Genomic DNA, 18,416 nt, shown 5'->3' on the forward strand with positions numbered 1-18,416 from the left:
CCTAGGTATTTCATTTGGAATTTTCTAACCTTGGAAAGCTTGGTTGCCCAGTTGCTAAATCTTTGCTTGTTGAGATCTGATCACAATTCTGGACTGTGGATCAGTATGGGGGGAGGGGTAGTTATTATCACTTGTTGAGGCCCCTTTAACATCCCAAAGTAGAGGAAGGTGGAAAGCACAGGGCTACCATTTGGGGACTGTCTTGTGGGCACAGTAGGCTGTGGAAAATCACAGTGTTTATACAAGGGGACTGGCAAAGGAATGAATGGGGAGTAGATAATTGTGGCCTGTCAGAAGCTCCTGCCTAGGTTTCCCTTCTAAGGATTGAGCTTGGCCAAAAGAAACATCTGTTAAATGCTAAACAGGGGGAGTATTATTAATAGTGACCTTTGATAATCCCAGTCAATATTGATCTTCTCTCCTTCTCTAACTCTTCTGGGACTTGTTGGTTGTACGGTTAGTACCTTAGTATTATTGCCCTGTTTTCTAATTGTATATGTTACTCAAGTTGGTACTTTCTTATGTAAGTAAATAATGCTATTATAATACTATGTTATATATAAATTATTCATCTTTCTATCTTGTCTTCTAAGCGAATTTGTAAACTCCTTGTGAGTAGGGGCTGTCACTCAAACTTCTTTTGAACCCCAGATTAGTGCTTTTCACAGAGCTAAGCATAAAGCAGGTGTTCTTGAGGTGGGACTTCCTGTTCTGCCTCTGTGCGTTGACTGAGCAATAACTCCATAAGGCTTGGGGTCTTAACACTAAGGACAAAAAAATGTGAGTTGAGTGCTAAGTCCATCTATTGAAGCAATTGTAACTCTGGAGAAGGAAAGCATATATCGTTAAGTCCTGAAGCAGAAAAGGTTTCAAGTCTTTATGGGGAAAGAGAGACTGTTAAACCTAGACTTATAGTAGAGAGAGATTTCCTAGGCCATTTTCTGTCAGTTAGCTTCCCTTATCTATAAGTTTGGGGATAAGGTTAACATAGGCTGGAGAGAACAAGGTTCGTACATCAGCCCCTTAGTTAAACAATGCAAAGCTTACTCTTAGCTCAGCAGAGGGGTCCCTAGTGCCTACAACACTGTCCAGCTTGGTTTCTTGACATTTTTCTTTATGTACTTTATGCTTCAGTCATATAGAATGACTTTTAATCACCAAAGGTGCTTTTTCTCTAACTTTATATCCCTGTACACATTGTTCCCTTTGTCTGAATGCCCAATGCCCTGGACTTAACTACCTTGTAGATTTCTATTGATTTAAAAATATATATATTTTATTGCTTTTTTACAGAGAGGAAGGGAGAGGGATAGAGAGTTAGAAACATCAATGAAAGAGAGACATTGATCAGCTGCCTCCTGCACACCCCCTACTGGGGATGTGCCTGCAACCAAGGTACATGTCCTTGACTGGAATTGAACCTGGGACCCTTCAGTCCGCAGGCCGATGCTGTATCCACTGAGCCAAACCAGTCAGGGCATCTATTAATTTTTTAAGTGTCAGCTTCAGCCTTTTTAGGAGACCTTTCAGGACTCTCCTTTTATTTACTAATTTATTTGTTTGTTTATTTATTTATTTAAATATATTTTTATTGATTTCAGAGAGGGAGAGAGAGATAGAAACATCAATGATGAGAGAGAATCATTGATCGGCTGCCTCCTGCATGTCCCCTATTGGGGATCGAGTCCGCAACCCGGGCATGTGCCTTTGACCCGAATTAAAACCAGGACCCTTCAGTCCACAGGCCAACACTGTATCCACTGAGCCAAACCAGCTAGGGCTAGGACTCTGCTTTTAAAGATAATACTTCATCCCTGCTACTGTGGTACCTTGGTAAAATTGGAGGCTCATCTCTTCCATGCTGTTAGAGTGGGTAGAAACCTACAGACCTGAATCTGAAAGCATATAGAGCCCTGGCTGGGAGGCTCAGTTGGTTAGTTAGAGTGTCATCCCATACACCAAAAGGTTGCGGGTTCAATTGCCAGTCAGGGCACATGTCTAGGTTTCAGATTTGATCCCTGGTCGGGGCACATGCAGGAGGCAACCGATTAAATTTTCTCTCTCTCTCAAAATCAATTTGAAAAAACAAAACAAATAAAAAAAACCCCACACATATCCTCGAGTGAGAATAACACACACACGCACACACATACACACGCACACAAACCACAAAAGAAAGCATGTAGAATCCAGGTGCGAGTCCAAGGAAGGATCTCGGTGTTTTGGAATCAACCACTTCAAGAATACTGGTCCTTTAGGCTTTGGGTGGATATCATCCAAACCTCATAGACTTGTAGAATTTTATTATATCTGCAAATGCTCTGAGAGACAGGTAGCTGTAGCTTTCCATTTCATAGATTAAGAAATTGAGCCTCTGACAGTGGATAGAGCATCAGCCTATAGACTCAAGGGTCCCAGGTTTGATTCCAGTCAAGGGCACATGCCCAGGTTGAGGGCTTGATCCCCAGCAGGGGGTGTGCAGGGGGCAGCCGATCAATGATTCTCTCTCATCATTGATGTTTCTATCTATCTCTCCCCCTCTCTCTTCCTCTCTGAAATCAATAAAAATATATTTTAAAAAAAAGAAAGAAATTGAGCCTCTGAGAGGTTAAGTGCCTTGCCTAAGGACATAAAACTATAGCTGTATGTTTGGGACCTCCTACATTTCTTGTATAGGATTACCCCTATTTTGTTTTGCTACTTTGGTTGTACATACCAATTAGAGGAGAGTTAGGGCTAAGATAATGTGGAATTCTTGTGACCTCTGGGATCACTGAATGTCCTGCATCGCTGCTAGAGCTGAAAGGTTTCCTAATGGGACTGCAGAATCTCTGATGGCCGCTGCATCTTTTCAGTTACTCTGCTTGCCTGGGGTCCTACAAACAGGACACAGAAGGGTCAAGGGGTCATTCAAGACTGAGCTAAAAGGATGTGCCATCAAAATAAGCCACATAGGAAGATAAACAAACCAGGGACAGAGAGCTCGGGATGAAGGTGCAGGGAGGCCAGGACTGATGTCAGAGGGCCATGCGGTCAGTGCCTGGGGTCTGTTTTCCCTAGTTCTCGTTGCGACTATTGCTGGATAAGAGGCCATAGAGATAGGGCAAGGGGCAGTAGGACAGGGAGGTTTCTAGGATACTAAGACCAGGAAAAATATTTAAGGATTGAACAGGGGTTATTTCTCCATATTTAGTCCTTTTTTCCCCCCAAGAGCCTCTGATCTCTCATTTCCAGGCAGCCCAAGGGGGGCCAGTTGATGGTGGCCTAACTAGAGGGGGAATACTGGCAATGTTGATACAAGTCACCTGGGTGGAGTGGCTACTGGCTTGATTCTAAGAGAGGGCAAGAGCCCCATATAGGACATTTCCTAGGACTAAGGGTTGAAAGTCACCTTTAGCAGTAGAAGATGAATCAAGGAATTGGGGACTGTTATTGCATGGCAGTAGGAACTATGTAAAAGGGGAACTTTAGAATGATTGGGCTGTCACAGCCCACTCTCCGTCTAGTCCACTGGAGGGAGTTCCTTCCCCTGGCCCTGTCCATGCCTTTCTCTCTCCATCTGGTTGCCATCAGCCTGTGCGGCTGCTGGCGGGGCTCTTTATTTATTTATCCCAGTGTAATGGGGTGAGGAGGGAGCTGGCCTAAGGCTGGCATTCCGAGGCCAGGCCACTGAGCCACAGGCGGTTTGCATGGGTGTGTGAGTCACTGGGGCTGCATGCTGCTCAAACCAGACTTGGCCAGGCTCAGGGACAGGCAGCCCAAAATAGAGCCCCGCCCTCTGCAGCTGGCAACCCCTGGCTAGGAATCAGCCCTTGACACCAAAACCTGGGTAGTTGCATGAAGTCGGCTTTCTTAGGGAGAGGAGCCTTAACAGAGATAGACATTTTGCAATTCTCTTCTCTCTCTTCCGAGGAGAGTATTCAGCAGAGCCATCACTTCTATTGCTGCATTCTGTGAGACTTAATCTGTTCAGTATAATACTTTAACCAACTTCTATAGAGTTTTAGTTATATAACTACAGTTAACATTAATTTGACTCAGCATCCTAAATGTAGCCATGGCCTTTGCGTCCTGTCTAGTTTTAGTTACTATCTTCATCCGCTGTCTGGTTGCAGCCTGATTCTAGAGTAGATCTTTCAAGCAATGAAGCTACTCATTGCAATGAATTTATTCATTGCTGCTCTTAGGAAGATTATATCAAAGACACCCATTGAAGATGGGGAGTTCTCTAACTTGAAAATTGTTATCCTGTTAGGTTCACTCACAGGCAGCTTCTACTTGGTTTTGGGGGACTGGCTTGTCATTCTTTACCTGCCCCTTAAATGTTAGTGTTGCCTAGAATTGTGTCCTTGGTCCTCTCACCCTTCACTCTTTTTTTTTTTTTTCTTCTTTCTTTTTTTCCCTTCACTCTCTTTCTGAGTTATGTCATCCAGATCCTAGTTTTAACTCTCATGGTGCACCACTGCGCACCAGGTTTCTATCTCCACTGTGTTTCAGGCCATATTTCTTCCTGCATGCTTGGCATTTCCACCGGGATGTCCTACATGCAACATGTCAAAATTAATACTAGACTTCCTCAAACCTATTTCTCTTCCTATATACCTTATCTTGGGGAATTGTACCATTATCCACTCAGTTGTCTAGCTAGAAATGTAGAAAAAATGGGAGTTATGTACTTTTCTGTTTGTCCTTGCTTCCAAAGCCCAACTTGTCAGCTGTCTTTTGAATCTGCTGTTTTTCTATATTCTTGCTCCCATGACCTTAGATTCACCATGCCCTGTTCCATTTTTGGTTTGACCATGCAACAGCCTCCTAACTTTTCTCCCAGTCAGTACTGCTCCCCTCCAGTTGAACTTGCAGTTGTGTCAGAGTGATCTCCTTGAAACAAAACCTGATTATGTCACTGTCTTGCTGAAAGTCCTGTAGTGGTTCTCAATAGCCTTTAGGATCAAGTTCAAAATTTCTTGCATGTCACACAACATTATTCATGATTCGGTCCTGCTGACCTCTTCAGCCTGATCCTCAGTCACTTGCCCATAGTACCCCCCAAGTTCACTATCCTGAAGTATTGACAGCTTCCTGTGCATACATCTCTGGACCCATTTGCTCTGTATTCTCTTCGCTCTTGTCCCCACGACAAACTCGTATTTAACTTTCCCAACTCTGCTCAGGCATCATTGCTTTTGTGAGTTTTCCATGACAATTTTTCCTTTCCTCAGCCCACTCTCCTTCTTCCAAGCATAGGTATGCTATCTTACTATTCACAGACACCTGTACCTACCTCTGCCACTCTGGTCAGATCCACTGTCGTTTCTCCCCTGCATTTTTGCAATAGCCTCTTTCCTGGTATCCCTGCTGCTATCCCTGCCCAGCTTCTGGCCAACAAAATGATCTTATTAAAACATAAATCACATCATGCTCCTCTCCTGCTCACTTACAGGGTAAAACCAAGACCTTCCGATGGCCTACAAAACCCTGCATGATCTGGACCTCATTACCTTTCTGACCTCATCTCCTACTACTTTCTCCCTCACTAACATACTGCAGGCACACTGGCCTCTTCATGTTTTTCTAACACTCTGAACATGACCTGGCTTTAGACCTTTATGCTGCCTGTTCCCTCTGCCTGGCATGCTCTTTCTTCAGATATTTGTGTGGCCAACTCCCTCACTTCCTTTATGTCTGTATTAATTATCTATTGTTCTATGACAAATTGTTCCAAAACTAGTCTAGTGGCTTAAAACAGCAAACATTTAATATTTCATACAGTGTGTGAGGGTCAGGAATCTGGAAGCAGCTTAGCTGGGCGATTCCAGTTCCTGGTCTCTCATGAAGTTACACTCAAGATTTTGGATGGGAATGCAGGCATTGTCATGGGCTGGAGAATTCGATTCCAAGCTCTCTCATGTGGCTGTTGGCAGGAGGTGCCATTTCCTTGCCACATGGCCTCTCCGTAGGGCTACTCACATGAATATCCCTGGCTTCCTCCAGAGCCAGCAATCCCTGAGAGACCAAGACTAAGACCAAGGTCAAGATCACAGTGGAAGCTGTAGTCATGTTATAACCCAATCTTAGAAGTGACATCCCATCACTATCTTGCTGTATTCTCTTATTAGAAATGAGTCACTAAATCCAGGCTATACTCAAGGGGAGGGTAATTAAGCTCCATTCTTAAGGGGAGGTATGTTAAAAAAAATCCGTGGATGTATCTACATGGACTACAATAATGTCTTTGTTCAAATATCACCTTCTCAATGGAGTTTACACTGACTATCCTATTTAAAATTGTGAGCCACATGCCTGCCCCTCTGCACTGGCACTCCCATTTTACTTTGCCATTCTCAACTTTTTATTTTTTCCATAGCCTTTATTTTCCAACATATTACCATAACATCCACTTACTTGCTTATTGTGTATGGTCTGTCTCCTCCTCCCTGCTAGAATGTGCAAGCTCACCAAGGATAAGGGTGTATGTTTTGTGCACCGATCCATCCAAAGTGCCTAGAACAGTGTCTCTGCATAGTGGGCACTCAAGAAATATTTGTTGAGTGGATGAAGGAATCCTTCCTTCCCATTCCTTTTTAGTTTCCCTATCTTATGAATAGACCATCAACTTATCATTTGTTGGTAGCCTGAGGCTCAGACAGTCCTATGGTAAATAGATGGGTAGCCTAAGGAGAGGGCCACTGTTAGATTGCCATTCTATTACCTGCCTTGTTTCTTTGAAACTTAGTTTACTGAGAGATAGTTCCCAACTCTGAGATGAAACATAAACCTTGAATCTCTTATCATGGAAAGACCCTAGAACCTCTTTTCTAGACCCAGTTAAATTAAATATCTCAAAAAACCAGAGGAATAAGAACTTAACGAAATCCTGGAAAAAAACAGCCATAGAGCCAAAAGTAAGTTAAGTTTCTTCTTTCCTCAATCTTTCCTCTCTCTGGGCTCTACTTCCACAGTTGGGAGCACTGCTCCTCTGCCATGCACCTGTTGTTCAATATGTAGAGGAAGACATAGGATTCAGAGCATGTTTGTCGGTATCCGCATGGGTATCATACAGAAGGATAACTCTAGAGGCATCAGAATGTCCTCCCTACCATTGTGTGTGTCACTTCTCTGATGCAGAGACACTTGCAGTTAATCCATTCTTCTGGAATTCAGTCTAGTGCACGTGCATTATGCCGGGTTCTGTGAGCATAGGAAGTTTGATAATACTGTCACCAGAGAGCGCACTGTGCTTAATGAGTGATAGTAGGGCCACAGTAGTGGAGCAATTGAAAAAAACCTTCCTGTAAAAGACAGCTCTTGAACTGGATTGTAATGATTTGTTTTCAGTTTTGCTAGAGAAATATTTGGAAGGTAATTTAGGTGGAAAGCACATAGGCAAAGTATATATGATAAAAACAAGAGTGGGTGAGAATTAGTAGGAAATAAGGTTAGCAAGATAATAATTAGAGGCCAGGTTGTGGAGGGCCTTAGATGCCGGTCTGGAAGATGGGCGCTTTATTCTGAAGGTAAATGTGTTTTAGCTATTTTTCTGCCTGGAATTTGCTTATTTGCCCATTTCAGTCCAGTTAACATCTATCATTACATGCAGTGTTTCTCAAACAGAGGCACGTCTCCTAGGAAGGAGATGGGGCACTTCCTTCTCACAGTTATTAATTACTGTTGTAGATAGTGGGAAACCATTGAAAGTCTTGACTGAAGAATTGACATATGAAAGTAATCTTTCAGGAAGATTAGGCTGTCAGTGGTATGCCTGTGTGATCTGAAGAATAGTGGTACCATTGACAGGCTGGGAAAAATCATGGGTGGGGCTCAATTAAATCTAATCTTGGGCATATAAAGGAATGGTTTTCCTTATTTAAAACACAAATCCACCAGTATTTGAGCTCTGGAATGAAAATCTCCAGGGAGGAAGGGATGGCTGCACATGTTTCTCAACTATATTTCTTCTGAGTTTTGCCTTCTCTTTGGGGTTTTTCTTACTGTGACTCCTGTAGTCACCACTGAGCCCTGCTGCGAGGGGTCACCACTTCTTTTCTTTGGCCCAAGAATATGTGAAAAGGCCCCTTTCTTTATTTTCCTTTTACAAAGCTTTATAAGGGCGTATACTTTCAAAAGAAAATTTATTTAAAATCAGAGGGAAAACGAAAAGGAAATCAATATAGAAAATACAAATGGGTAAAATGACCCATTTCCAAAAAGACAGGCTTCTGATTCTGGGAATCTCAATAGTGAAGGACTTTAGCATGTTCCAAATTCTTTTACCTGAAAAAAAACTCAAAACCAAATGTTTAAACTCAGATGCCTATAGAGGACAGGTACATAACATAAATATGTGTACCTGGCTGGACAAAAGACAATAGAGATTTGTGGGAGCCTGTGAAAAACTAAATCACATATCCCCCTGGATCTAGACCTAGATAGGCTAGCACAATTTAACAGACACTGCTTCAGGGAGTTGTGTATCTCACTTCATTCAAGAGAAGTTACCAGTTCTTCTAAAATAAAAAACTATTTTGTTGTTTAGCTTCACCAAATCTGTTAGTCTCTCAGGTGGTTTTAATCTCCAGTCTGAGAAATGCACTTAATTCAGAATCGAGTTTGAGGCAGTGTTGATTGATGCCTTATTTCTGGCAAATATCTAGCCCTTTAGGCCTAACCTATAAGCTTCACATGCCTCTGGGACATTTTGCTGTGATTCACAGTTGAATCTTCTTCTTTTCCTCTCTTGTAGAGGAAGGGTTTCACAAAACTCCATTTGTTACAGTATGTCCATTTAATAATGCCTTCGCTTATTAAAAAAAAATTGATGGCTTATATATAATTAGTGTTAATTTGAAAACATAAGATGAAGATCTTTTTTAAAAATGTTTTTTATTAATTTTTTTCTTTTTATTTATTTTTAAAACATTCACAGCAATTTTATTTGTAATAGTGATTTTTTTTTTCTTTTAGAGAGAGAGGAGGGAGAGGGATAGAGAGATAGACACATCGATGAGAAACATCAATCGGCTGCCTCCTGCATGCCCCCTACTGGAGGTCAGCCCACACAACCTGGACATGTGCCCTGACTGGAAATGGAACTAGTTACCTCTTAGTTCATGAGTTGATGCTCAACCACTGAGCAACACCGGCTGGGCAAGATGAAGATCTTTTTCAATACATACTGAATTTAAATGGATTATAGGACATACGAGTGGGAATTCAGGAAAGTCTAAAATATAGGACTGAAGCTTAGGTTGAGAAAAAGGACCTATAGAAATAGATTTAGGAGTCATGTGCAAAGGAACAGAATTGGAGAATGGATGCATCTTTTGCTGGGAAGAGCAAGGAAAAAAGAACAAAAGTCCAATGATGAGATTTTGGGAACAGTCATAATTGGAAGGAGTCATAGGCGCCAGTGAAGGAAATGTGAGTGAGATAGAATGAGGATCTGGATAGAGGAGTAAATTAGCCAAGAAAGAGGAAGTAACCATTATCAAGTACATACTGTGCTTGTGCTAGACACAGTGCTAGGTGCTTTATCTAAATTAAAACTTTTTAAAAATATATATACTTTTATTAATTTCAGACAAGAAGGGAGAGGGAGAGAGAGATAGAAACATCAATGATGAGAGAGAATCATTGATTGGCTGCCTCTGCACACCCCCTGCTGGGGATCCAGCCCAAAACCCAAGCATATGCCCTTGACCAGAATGGAACCTGGGACCCTTCAGTTCGCAGGTGGACGCTCTATCCACTGAACCAAATCAGCTAGGGCTAAATTATAACTTTTAATTCTTACAACAAACCTGTGAGATTAGTAACATTATACTCACTTGAAAGATAAAGAAGCAGAGGCTTAGGGGTTATGTAATTGGTTTCAAGTCACTCAGCTGATTTACTCACATTTGTCTTTACCCAAGCTCTTCCTGTCCAACCAAGTAGGGCGATTCACAGTGCCACATGTGGGAGAGGGACCAAAGAGAAAGGGTTACTGCCTGACTGTCCGAGGAAAAATCCTTTAGGCGATTTGTAATCTATCTGGGCAATATCAGCAGATTTCGGCAGTTTAAGAAGGATCAGTTGATCAGGCATGGAGACATCAAATGTAGAACCCTCATCAGAGAAGTCTCACAATGAAAGGAAATGAGAGCTAGCTGAAGAGCTAGAAGGGGCTTAAGTAAAACCCTTTCTTAAGATGGGAAGACACATATGTTTAAAAGCACAGGAGAAGCCACTGGAAAAGGGAAGTGTGAAAGCAGGGACCTGCATAGCAGAGCAAGTGGAAGGATTAATACTTCCTCTAGGGTTTGTGGACGGCATGGAGGCACGGGATGTATTTGAAGATAGGTGACTTGATCTCTGCCTATTTCCATCCTCTTTCCCCAGGAGATGTAGCTTTTTCATCCCAGAATTATAAAGTCCTTTCCAATGGCTTTCAGCCTGCCTTACTTAAAAAGAGGATCAGCCCAGCTGGTGTTGCTCAGTGGTTGAGCTGCCAGGAGGTCACAGTTCGATTCTTGGCCAGGGCATGTGTCTGGGTTGCAGGCTTGATCCCCAGTAGGGGGCTTGCAGGAGCCAGCCAATGAATGATTCTCTCCCATCATTGATGTTTCTATCTCTCTCTCCCTTTCCCTTCCTCTCTGAAATCAACCAGTGAGCTTCACTGGCCGGGCTAGCTGTCCAATATGTAGGATTCGTGGGCATCCTTGTTATCTCCCATAGGGAACTGTCAAGGCAAACATTACTACAAAGTCTCAGGAAGCATTTTTTTCATTCTGTGTGGGAGATCTTTGGTCTATTTGGAAGCTTTAGTTCTATGTGGATAGTACTTATTAAGCACCAGCAAAAATATTAAACCGTGATAGTTAATGTTTTGTGATACTGAAAAATTAAAACATGGTTTCTGCCCTTGAAAAATGGGCTTTTAAGAGAGATTAGACCACTGGAATTTACACATATGCAAAGAATATTCTAAATACATAAAATATATGTTATCCGAGAGGAGGAAGAAATAGATTCATTTGGATGGGATCTAGGGTTCATACCAGGCTACTTTGGGTAAGGTATTTATGGAAGAGATGAATCTTGAGCTAAGAGTTCAGAGGGATTTTGTATAGTAAGTGGCTGCTGAAGGGAAGACACACTGGGTGTTTTATTCAGTTACACAATCTGAGAGGCTCCCCTGAGGTGTGGTGGTTTGAGGGAATCCTTCAAAAGCTCTTTGGCATCTGTTACTCTTATGCTTGAAGCCGGAGCAGTTCTGATGTTGTACATGGTCGTTTAGAACCTTTTACTCCAAAGAACCCCTGATGTTGATGTGAGTAAAGCTAGGAATGAGGAGGAGCTTTGAGACAATAGGATGACAACACATCTTGGCTTAAAGAAAGAACAGTCGAAGATCATTTTGGTATTTCATTTTGTGAAGTCCCCAGCTCCAAATTTAGGGTAACCTCTGATAATGAGATAAATAAGAATCAATATAAAATGGATGAGATTAGCCATCTATAGAAGTAACTCACCCAACTGTTTATAAATACGTTATTGCTTATGAGACAAGATTGCAAATCTCATCAAGAGCCTAGGCTAGTACCTTAATGCAGGGAACCATGACATCTCTGATACCTTGTACAGAAGATTAGATCAATCACATTTTATGAGCTTTAAGGGAGTTTATCAATTTAAGAATATATCAAGCCTCTTCATTTTACTTATGAGGAAATTAGGGCCCACAAAGATAAAAGAACTCTTTTGTAGACAACTGGTAGTAGATTTTGGCACCAGGACTCAGAATTTAGCACCAGAACACAAGGCTCTGAACTTCCAGTCCAGTATTCTTCCATCATGTCCCATCGCCTTGCCACTTGTTACATGGCTACACATGGAACTTTATGTGGGCAGTAGGCAAGACTGGGTTCCACTTCTGAGCAGTATAGAGACCTAAATTAATTGCAAGATAGGAAAATGGTGCATGGCTAGAGGACTCTGCCCCAAGTACTGCCTCATTTCTTATTCTACATTCCTTTCTTCCAACTCTTGGTCTTGCACACCTCTAGGCTCTTATATGCAATTTGAGAAAAACGGTTAAACAATTAATTCATGACATCTGAGGAGATGTACTAGTAGAGGAGCAGAATGGTATAGAATTAAAAAAGAAAAACCAATGAGTTGCACTTTATTAATTTATCTAGCACGGTGCCAAAGCAATACTATAGTAGAATGTGGATTAATAATGTGTAGCTCTTTCCACACAGTGTATATGAACTATCCCATACAGTCATTTGCTGTTTTTTTTCTTTGCCTTTTTCTGTGTTTAACTAGTAGCACTCTCACTGTTTATTCAGCTTCCCCGGAAAAATCAGCTGAAGATATATCAGTCACTGGAATGGTATAGCCCCCACCTAGTAAAATTGACATTTTAATTTCAAAAGTACTCTCTTATGATTTTAGTTAGCATCAGTCAACCCTCTAGAGTCTGATTATCCTAAATTAACTAATGGACACCAACTTAGGGACTCTGGACCTTTGGTCACCCCTGTAGACCCCTATACACTCCCCATGAGATGCTGCTTAAGCAGCCACTCAGGGTCTCTCAGTCCATGTATCCATTGCCCTTCCCCCAACACTTCTTCTTTTTTTTTTTTTTTTAATATATACACTGAGTGGCCAGATTATTATGACCGGCCAGATTATTATGACCACCCCATCAGTACAATAAAGTGAATTAGTTATGCAAATAATAATAATAATAAAACCTTGAGAGTATTTTCTTAGGAAGTTTTCAATATTCAGTATTTTTGGAAGTGTCAATGAAGTACTGATGGGGTGGTCATAATAATCTGACCTGTCATAATAACCTGGCCACTCAGTGTATATTTTTATTGATTTCAGAGAGGAAGGGAGAGGGAGATAGAAACATCAGTGATGAGAGAGAATCATTGATTGACTGCCTCCTGCACGCCCCCTACTGGGGATCGAGCCTGCAACCCAGGCATGTGCCTTTGACCAGAATTGAACCTGGGCCCCTTGAGTCCACAGGCTGACGCTCTACCCACTGAGCCAAACTGTCTAGGGCTTCCCCCAACACTTCTTATTAAAAATACTGAATGTTGGGGCGCCTCTAACTCCATTTTAGAGTATTAATCTGGCTTTAAAAGCATCGCAGGTAAGTAGCAGAGAGTATTTATTGGATGCTGTGCCTTTCGTTCAGTGCAATAAGCGGACTTGACCATACAACCCCTTTCACTGAACCTGCCATGTGCAGTAAGAAACCCTCCCGTCAATGTTGGGGCTTTGCCCAGCTGGAGAGGCCCTTTGGATGGTGAGTGGGAGGTGTGGAGGGGGTCTCTCTCAGCACTCTCTTAACTCATAGGTTCCCTTTCTTTGACTTCATCCACCAGTGAAGAAAGTACCCCTTTACCTCTTTTTCTTTTCCCATTTTATGAAATTTAGTGTCAGAGGAGATCCCAGAGTTTTGATGTAGAGAGCCCTAATCGAGAGAGCCCTAATACCCCAGAGTTTGAAATTGGTTCTAGCTTTTCTGATCTGGTCAGAACCGCCTGGATCAACTAGCAGTGCTATATAGACCATAGCCCCTCTCTCCTGAAACTGCTTCTGAGGCCTAAAAGCCTGAATCAAATAGCCATTGTACTAACTCGTATCGGGGCTTAGAATGTCAGTTTTCAGCTTGTCCTTATATATAAATATAGGTCTCGCTAGATATAAAAAGTGAGAGAGTCTGTAAGTTGCTCTTTTTTTTTTTTTTTTCTATACCCCCTTTCATGGGACAAGCTAATGAGATGCATATCATTAAAGACCCGATGTTTTGTGGGACGGAGCCTTTTAAACTGGATGTGCCTGGCTTAGTCATGGCAAATATTTACCAAAAAAAAAAAAAAAAAAAAAAAAAGAAAAAAAAAAGGGACATACCATATAAAATTAGAGTTCTGAAAATAGTACTGAGAGAGGGAGAAAGAAAGAAAAAAAAAAAAAAAACAGTGCAGAAAATACAGGCCAGTCTGTTTGGGGAAAAGGGAAAAAGAGATAAAATGAGAGAAACCTCGGCAGTAAAAACAGCATCTTGGTAAACAGACTATAAAAAAAATTGTGACCTGCTTTCTGGCAGCCCCGGCGGCTGTCGAGCGGGTGAAGGTGGCGGAGCTGGCGTCTGTGTGGACACACGGTGCCCGGGGCGCACGGCTCCCCTGGCCGCGCAGGGCGTTAAATTTAGCCACATAATGATGGGCCTGAGGACAGCCTCTTGTTGACCACACCATAATTACTGCTTCACTTTATGAATTTTATTTTGCTTATTCTGTTTCCTCCTCCTTTGGCATGAAGGCGGCCTGGAGTGGGGGGAGTCCCGCCCCCACACTGCTCCCTTACTGGACAAATGAGTCTTCATAGAAACGTGGGCTCTTGGGCCGTGAGGGTAAAGAGTAAACTCCCTTGATTAATCAGAAAGAGAGGAAGGTTTGCTGGTCCCCAAGGCTCTTGATTGTTCATAGCGGAGTCAGAGGTGGGACTTGCTAGCTCTCCCTCTCAGGACTCTTGGAGAAAATCCCTGTCTTTGGTCTTAGAAGGCACTTTCATGTGTCTGTAGAAGTTGACGCTCTTATTCTGTTTGTACCCCAAGAGCTAGTCTCCTAGGTTTGTTGGTTTTTTTTTTTTGTTTTTGTTTTTTTTTGTCTTTGGTCCTAAACTCCTAGCAACCTACTTGGAAGTTTAGTTTGGTCAACCTCTGCATCACGAAGAGGTACATTGTTTTATATAGGTTAGGTGATAACTGGGTTCTTAAAGCGGAGGGTCTAATATAATCAAGTGACTGTTCAGGTAACATAATAATACTTGATCCAAATATTTTTGAGACCTCAGATTTTGTTCTTCTTGGGGGATGATGCAGATCTTCTTGGTTTTAGAGTTAAAACAACATGGTTTGGTAGAGCATCCCATGGAGTTTGTCAGAGTGGTGCTTGGAGGCTTAGCTTTACCTACCACTCTATGGAAGGGGCCAGAAGCCCCAGGGTCTCAGAAAAAAAGTACTATATTGGGGAGAGAAAGTAGGCTGTATAAAGGGCATTGAAGGGTTGTATAGAATAGGTGCTGGGTCATTGGGGGTGAAGTTCTTGAATGGTGACCTAGGCTGGTGGCTACCGATGGCCCCACACTGGCCCTCCAACTGAGGAAGTGGTGGAAAAGGAAAAGCAAACAGGGGTTGTGGTCAGGGTACTGGCTTGTCTATCATTGGCCAGGACTGTCCTGTTTGTGTGTCAGGGGTGGTTGGGCTTCTCCGAAGCCAGGCAAGAACGTGTCAAGGAGAAGCTTCTTGCAGCTCTTGTTTTCCCAAAACAAAGGAAGCTCCTTGCATTGCTGGAAGTAGCGTGCTTGGATGCTGAGTTTGTTATTGCCTGATAACCTGGCCACCAACTCCTGCCCTCTTCTTCACCCCGGCAGCCAGGGCCTTAGTGGGGGCAGCTTCCTCTTCCTCATCCCAGGAGCAGATTCACTCTCTATTGTATCCAGAGGGGAAAGAGAGGAGAGCTAGCCCTCCTACCCCCATACCTATCCTCTTCGTTTCTCATGGAACCTTCTAGAACAGTGCTTTACAAAATAATCTGACACATGGTTTTACTGTGCATAGCTAATATGCAGCATATGCCACATGTGACAAGTTGAATAATACTCAAGCCATTTTATACCCTGGCCATTGAAATGAGTCCTCCGAACCTGTGTTTGGATGTCATGGCAACGTCAGATTGCTATAAAAGTTTTGAAATACTTACATTCAGTCTCTATCCTTACCTCATTATGGGCTAGTAACAAAGAGTTCCTGGATTAGCACCAGGCTGCTGATCACACTGAATAGCATTGTTCTAGAACCTTAAGACCCAGTGAGTTTGAGCTCTGTTGGACATAGAGCTCCTACCCTAACCCTGTTTCGTAGGGGATGAATAGAAAAAGGAGTTATTAAGGACATTTTAGGCAATAAGAAATAATCTGACCTCAGTTGCCATGCCATGCCAAAGAACTCTGACACTGAGGTGGAATGTTGGACTAGAGGGTTCAAGCTTTCTTTCCCAGTGCTGAGGTTCTGTTATTCTAAGGTTAAACAGTGAGGCCAAGAGATAAAGTTAATGACCACGATGATTTTCCTTTAGGCAGCAGCAATTTTCAACCGTGTGCTGAAAGAATTTAAAACATGAAGTATCTGACCATTTAGTCAGGGGCACTGACCGCCTTCCCCTTAGGTTGTCAAATAAAAAACGACAACAGCCAACACAACAATAGCCTTCTGGTGTGAATGAATCAAAATTATACCTATTTATTTGTCAGATTGGCCCAAAAAAATATTTTTTTGGTGTGCCAAAAGGTTGAAAATCGTTGCCTTGGGGTATTGTTTCCAACCTCAACTGCAACTCTAGGTGACGTAATGAGGTAAAGAAAGAAAAGGAGTTATGTTTTCCATAGAGTTTATTTACTAGTGTGTCATTACTGCCTGGATATGAGGTCTTTCTTCTACAGATTGATCATGTGTTTGGTCAGCATTATCTTAATCTTCTGTTAGAAGGCCACCAAATTGTTTCTAAAAGTTGAGAGATCTAGGATTGAAGGGAAAAGTAAATATTGGCAGAGTTGGTGGAATTCAAGTAAGAGATAAGAAATGGGGCTTTGATTAGAAATGTGGATTATTGGCAGGGTTACCTGACAGCTCTAGTTGGGGGTGGGGTGAGGCTAATAGCCCAGGTCCATAGGACAGCTGGTTGGAAAGGACTTGGCACACGGTCAGAGGTTATTCTTTGCCAGAGAGAGGAATAAGGGGACTGAGAGGGAAAACTGTTTGGAAAACAAGACATGATTTTAAAGGGCTAGAGAGTTCCATGAGGAAGGGAGCATGAACCTTCTGGGTTCCACCGTTGCCAGAGGATGGAAGGAAAAGAAGTAGGCCAGGTCTCATTTCTGCTTCCCTCACTAACCTCAGGGATCTGCAATCAGGAAAAGAAACCAGATGGAAGCCCCTGATTAAAGTAATTCTAGCCACGTGTCCCTCTTAAAATTGATCGATGCCTTGCTATTGACCTTAGGATGAAGTCCAAACTCCTTAATAAAACCATTAAGGCCCTTTCAAAAAAAACATATATATATATATTGATTTCAGAGAGGAAGGGAGAGAGAGATGGAAACATCAATGATGAGAGAGAATCATTCATCGGTTGCCCCTTGTATGCCCTACACTGGGGATCGAGACTGCAACCCGGGCATGTTCCCTGACGGGGAATCGAACCATGACCTCCTGGTTCATAGGTTGACACTCAACCACTGAGCCATGCCAGCTAGGCCATTAGGCCCTTTTTGATGTGATATACGTATACTTGCTTCTCAGGCTTCATCTTCTCTTCTGCTAGGCTATACTGCCCCCATTCATACTCCCTACCTTCTGTCCCAAATTTATGCTTCAGTCACAGTGAACTAGTGTCAGTTCCTAGAACCCATTATTCTCTCTCTTATCTCTGGACCTTGGCACATGCTCTTCCCTCTGGAAACCCCCTGGCAGCACAGCAAACCTTCTCACCTGCATAGCTCCTATTCGTTGTTTAGATTTCAGTGAAGATGTTACTTCCTCTAGGGAATTTTCCCTGGCTCTCCAGTTTAGTTTAGTTGCCCTTCTTCTTTTTTTTTAAATATATTTTATTAAATTTTTTTTACAGAGAGGAAGAGAGAGGGAGAGAGAGCTAGAAACATCGATGAGAGAGAAACATCGACCAGCTGCCTCCTGCACACCCCCTACCAGGAATGTGCCCGCAGCCAATGTACATGCCCTTGACCGAATCGAACCTGGGACCTTTCAGTCCTCAGGCCGACGCTCTATCCACTGAGCCAAACCGGTTTCGGCTAGTTGCCCTTCTTATGTGCCACTTTATTTGGTCTATCACAGGCCTTGTCAACACTGCGTTGTAATTACTGGTTTTCCTGACTCCCTCCACTAGATGGTAAGTACCCCGAGGGCCAGGGATATTATCTATCTTTGTTTAACTTGTTTGCTCCATTGTAAGAACTCAGTAAATTTTGTGGTGCTATGCATTCTGCAGAGAATTTTTGACTTTATTATTTAATTTAAGCCTGGTGAAATGAGCAGGCTTCATTGAGTAACATTCAACACAAATATACTGATCAACTACTCAGATAAAAAGAAAACTAAAAAGAAAGAACAAATTTCCATGCTTTTTTTTTTTTACCTCATAGGGCCACTTCAGGATGAGGAGCTCTGATGGATTGGCTCAGAGAAATTAAGTGATCCTGAATCCCACAAGTAATTGCAGTTGAAACCAGAACCTCATCCTTTGACTTTCTAGTACAGAGCTTTTTTTCCACTATCTCACACTGTCTCAAAGGCTCTGTTCTAATGAACTATATTTGAGAAGGGAGGATGC

At 42.4% G+C, this 18,416-nt stretch overlaps 1 protein-coding gene across 4 annotated transcripts in view; it reads left to right on the top strand.

Annotated features, from left to right (window-relative positions):
* NHEJ1 (non-homologous end joining factor 1) overlaps nucleotides 1-18,416 on the top strand; it is an 81,067-nt gene that overhangs the window by 10,070 nt on the left and 52,581 nt on the right. The window lies entirely within an intron of this gene.

This window comes from Eptesicus fuscus, chromosome 11 (genome assembly GCF_027574615.1).
Source record: "Eptesicus fuscus isolate TK198812 chromosome 11, DD_ASM_mEF_20220401, whole genome shotgun sequence".
NCBI classification, from domain to species: Eukaryota; Metazoa; Chordata; class Mammalia; order Chiroptera; family Vespertilionidae; genus Eptesicus; species Eptesicus fuscus.